The sequence below is a fragment of the Nanorana parkeri genome, unplaced genomic scaffold, assembly GCF_000935625.1.
Source record: "Nanorana parkeri isolate BGI_ZX_2015 unplaced genomic scaffold, ASM93562v1 scaffold2324, whole genome shotgun sequence".
Taxonomy (NCBI): domain Eukaryota; kingdom Metazoa; phylum Chordata; class Amphibia; order Anura; family Dicroglossidae; genus Nanorana; species Nanorana parkeri.
This window is the reverse complement of record NW_017308592.1, coordinates 69,126-73,664: the sequence shown is the minus strand read 5'-3', so window position 1 is coordinate 73,664 and position 4,539 is coordinate 69,126. Positions and strand designations below refer to the sequence as shown.

General features: G+C 47.7%; 5 non-coding genes across 5 annotated transcripts; 3 read left to right on the top strand and 2 right to left on the bottom strand.

Annotated features, from left to right (window-relative positions):
• Positions 1-276: 276 nt before the first annotated feature.
• TRNAL-AAG lies at positions 277-358 on the bottom strand. Its single transcript has one exon. It is a non-coding gene; the product is annotated as a tRNA-Leu (tRNA).
• A 2,042-nt stretch (positions 359-2,400) lies between these two features.
• TRNAK-CUU lies at positions 2,401-2,473 on the top strand. Its single transcript has one exon. It is a non-coding gene; the product is annotated as a tRNA-Lys (tRNA).
• A 351-nt stretch (positions 2,474-2,824) lies between these two features.
• On the top strand, positions 2,825-2,896 carry TRNAE-CUC. The gene has a single exon. It is a non-coding gene; the product is annotated as a tRNA-Glu (tRNA).
• An 820-nt stretch (positions 2,897-3,716) lies between these two features.
• TRNAN-GUU lies at positions 3,717-3,790 on the bottom strand. Its single transcript has one exon. It is a non-coding gene; the product is annotated as a tRNA-Asn (tRNA).
• Positions 3,791-3,913: 123 nt separating this feature from the next.
• Positions 3,914-3,985, top strand: TRNAM-CAU. Its single transcript has one exon. It is a non-coding gene; the product is annotated as a tRNA-Met (tRNA).
• The last annotated feature ends 554 nt before the right edge of the window (positions 3,986-4,539 follow it).

The following is a 4,539-nucleotide window of genomic DNA, read 5'->3' as shown; positions in this document are numbered from 1 at the left end:
GGAATCCAGCCCCTCCCCCTGTCACGGCAGAGAGCCGTGACAGGATCGAGAAGTGAGCGAAGGCCGGTATGTGTTCTCTCACCTCCCGATCTACTGAGCCGACCTGTGACAGTCTCATTGTCACAGGTCGGCTAGAACTATGAGGTGAGTGAAAAGCACCCCCCCCTCCCCCTCATAGTTCTCCTTTAAATCCATTTTATTGTAAGAAAAGACAGAAGAAGCGAATAATAAAATTTGCGATGAAGAACGTTGAAGAGAAAAAGATTTGAAAAGAGATGGCAGCGGTGGGATTCGAACCCACGCCTCCAGAGAGACTGGAGCCTTAATCCAGCGCCTTAGACCGCTCGGCCACGCTACCACATGAGTGCTGCTGAACCGAATGGGCTAACCCACTTTTTTAAGGTGCTGCGTGGGGTCCGAGAAAGAGGAGAGACAGCTGGGGGAGAGAGCGAGGAGAGACACCCGGGGGAGAGAGCGAGGAGAGGCACCAGGGGGGGGTGGAGAGAGCGAGGAGAGACAGCCGGGGGAGAGAGCGAGGAGAGGCAGCCGGGGGAGAGAGAGAGGAGAGACAGCCGGGGGAGAGAGCGAGGAGAGACAGCCGGGGGAGAGAGCGAGGAGTGACAGCCGGGGAAGAGAGCGAGGAGTGACAGCCGGGGGAGAGAGCGAGGAGAGACAGCCAGGGGAGAGAGCGAGGAGTGACAGCCGGGGGAGAGAGCAAGGAGAGACACAGAGCACGTGCCTGTAGAACGAGGGGTAAGAGATCAGATGCAATTGATGGAGGTGCCCTCCGCACACCTTTCAGCAGTCCCGGCCAACAATCAAATAAATGGTGCTCGAAGTAACTTCACGGATGGCACCGTGCAAAACACAAGATTGAAGAAAATAGGTCATCAGCACTCCATAAGTTTCAATCAAATAAATGGTGCTCGAAGTAACTTCACGGATGGCACCGTGCAAAACACAAGATTGAAGAAAATAGGTCACCAGCACTCCATAAGTTAAAATGAATGAGTCCTTTTAATGGACAATGATGTCACAGAAATCCAACATGAGCCGACGTTTCGGGGCCACACAGGGTCCCTTCTTCAAGGCAAGAGATGTGACAATGTAATAACATCCACAAGCTACATATATACCCCATGTAATCAAATCATTAGTGATGTACACGCCCCCAGTGATGTAAAAACGGCGGGAAAAAAGGCCATTTTGAAAAAAAGAACAGAAAAAACTCTATATGATATAATCTCATTTAACGTCATCATATATAAAACATCCAAACTACTTACTGGACGGTCCCCGCAATCTGATGCTCAAGATCAATGCCATGGCTGTGTGTCATCCGCCGTAGAGTTAGTCAGTACGTGGCAGGGATATATCTGATGGCTGTTCGTTACTCCATTTTTCATGTTTATTGGTTAATGAGGCACATTAACCAATAAACATGAAAAACAAAGAAAGAAGGAGATGTTTAACTCAAGGATCTTGTAGTCAACGTTGGTATCCGATACCACTTTTTCAAGACCAATTACAAGTACCAGTACTTCCCCTCATGTACTTGCCGATATCAATTACCGATACTTTTTCTTAAAGGGACAGGTGACTTTAAATGATCCATAGCACATAGTTACTTAGTATTTGAGGTTAAATAAAGACATACGTCCATCAAGTCCAACCTATTGTGTGTATGTGTATGGTCCTGTTGGTGTGTAGTATGTATATTCGAACCCACGCCTCCAGAGAGACTGGAGCCTTAATCCAGCGCCTTAGACCGCTCGGCCACGCTACCACATGATGACCACATAAATATAGGCAATGGCCACACCCCTGCCATGCCCCCAGTTATATATATGCAAAGGAACATACCCCTGCCACACCCCCCGTTATATATATGCAAAGGAAAATACCCCTCCCACACCCCCAGTTCTAAATATCCAAATCCACATGATGACCACATAAATATAGGCAATGGCCACACCCCTGCCATGCCCCCAGTTATATATATGCAAAGGAACATACCCCTGCCACACCCCCAGTTATATATATGCAAAGGAACATACCCCTGCCACACCCCCAGTTATATATATGCAAAGGAACATACCCCAGCCATCCCCCCAATTTTAAATAGGTAATGGACACACCCCTGCCATGCCCCCAGTTGGAGTGTGTCCATTTCCTCCTCTCCCCCCCCCCCCCTGCTGTAGAGGAGGGGGGGTAGAGGTAGGTGAGGGTGGAGGACAGGGAGAAGGATGAGGTAGAGAAGGGTAGAGAGAGGTGAGGGTGAAGGAGGGGGAGGAAGAGGTAGAGGAGGTGACGGTGGAGTCCCCATGTATCCCAAATGTACAGAAAGGTCTCGTGGTCTGCAGTCCTCTATCAACACCCTTTCAGAACCCCACCACCACAGCCCGGCTAGCTCAGTCGGTAGAGCATGAGACTCTTAATCTCAGGGTCGTGGGTTCGAGCCCCACGTTGGGCGTAGTCTTTTCCAACTAACTTTCTATCAGTGTCTCCATATTTTTTTGTACATTTATCAATATTTTTGCCCCCAAAAAATGCTCCTGTAGATAGATTTTCTGAAACTGTATAAAAACGTTCTGGCTGATTATCTGCTGCGGGGAGAAGAGGAGCGTTTGATGTCAGTGCTTTGTCTATAGATTTGGAATACAATGTATACGATATATATGTCACAATGTAACGACCGGCAGGTATTGGGTGATGGTGATCGTGCTAATGAAATAATGTAACAATGTTTTCACACTGAGACCATCTGACCAGCTCTCCGACCACTGTGCGCTCAGAACACAGTACAGAGCCCTCTATTGCATCTTCCCTGGTGGTCTAGTGGTTAGGATTCGGCGCTCTCACCGCCGCGGCCCGGGTTCGATTCCCGGTCAGGGAAAGACTTTTATTTTCCAGCCTTCACATTGTCTATAAATACATTATACCAGGATCCTAAAATGTTAGATGGAAATCCTAAATTATCTTTCTGAGAAAAAAATGGCGTTGCAGGAATTAAAGGAGAACTATGAGGGGGGGGGAGGGGCTTTTCACTCACCTCATAGTTGTAGCCGACCTGTGACAATGAGACTGTCACAGGTCGGCTCAGTAGATCGGGAGGGATTCCCCCCCTCCCCGCTCCGATCCTCCAGCGCTGACTGGCGGAACGGGGGAGGGGGTGGGTACAGCTGGCTCTGCCTCTAGATAGGCAGAGCCAGCTGTCACTCACGCAGCTGGGCGGATCCCGGCATAATTGTCGGGATCCGCTTCAGCTGCGGCGTCTCAGTATACCGCGAGCTGCTGCTCCCTATATACTGAGCCTAGGGTGATGTTACCCTAAGGAGAACTATGGGGAAAAGCCCTGACCCCATAGTTCTCCTTTAAAGAAAAACTGCTTTTATTTAAGAAATGAATCATTTGGAGCAGCGAAGGTGTAACGTTGTATCAATCTGTATCGTAAATTAATTTGTGAAACTCGTTTTTTTTTAAAATTTAAAATGAAATTGCTACAGATATTTATATATAAGTATGATGGACAGATGAGCTCGCCGTGGAAACCTTTTTTTTTTAAAAGGACACTTTCATGTGCTTTAGGTGCGCGGGTAGAAATACTGCAAATGGCAGGAAAGTGACGTCACCTTTTACATTGATTTCAAAGCAAAAAAAAAAAAGAGAAGTTTGGAATAGAAATCTTTCCTCTGGTGAGAAAAATAAGAACACTGCGTCCCTGGGTGGGCTTGAACCACCAACCTTTCGGTTAACAGCCGAACGCGCTAACCGATTGCGCCACAGAGACTGCCGTGCTGAACTCGCAGTGCGATAATGTCACAGAATTCTTTTCAGCCGACATCGCAACATTGTATCCACTTCTCAGCAGACAGAGTACATGGGGAGTATACGGTGTGACAGGTGCTGTGTCAGCAGAGTGGCGCAGCGGAAGCGTGCTGGGCCCATAACCCAGAGGTCGATGGATCGAAACCATCCTCTGCTAGGTGACTTTTTTTTTTTTCTTCCATGTTCTACAATGACTCCGGGGTTTGTATTAGGACAACGGTTACCTTCGCTGTACAGGAATTATCTATACGTATGAAATGTTGTTTCTAAGCTCTCCTCCTCCCGCGCTATTGCATTTAGATCCTGAGGCATTTCCAGAACAATGACAAGCTCAGTGTGGCTACACCCGGCACATCAGACAAGCTGATGATTGCAGGACTGCGGCGTGACGGTTCATTTTCTGAATTGCTGCAAATCTCGGCCAGTTCCTTTTAAGTGTGAAGGGAACCATGGTGAAAACCTCAATGTGTGATTACAATAAGAAGAATTTATAACTGCTCTTCAAGTAGGGTTGCCACCTTTTCTTCAAGTGAAACCCGAACACTCAAGCGACGCGCGGACATTTTTTTGGGGAGAATGAGTTGCGGCTTATTCATATGTAAATAGCTCCGCCCATTCTTATGTACATATCACAGTTGAGACTATTTTCATAGGGGGGCCAGTAGCCCCTATCTTAATTTTGGTTGCCCCTGTCTGCCTGACATCTTGTGT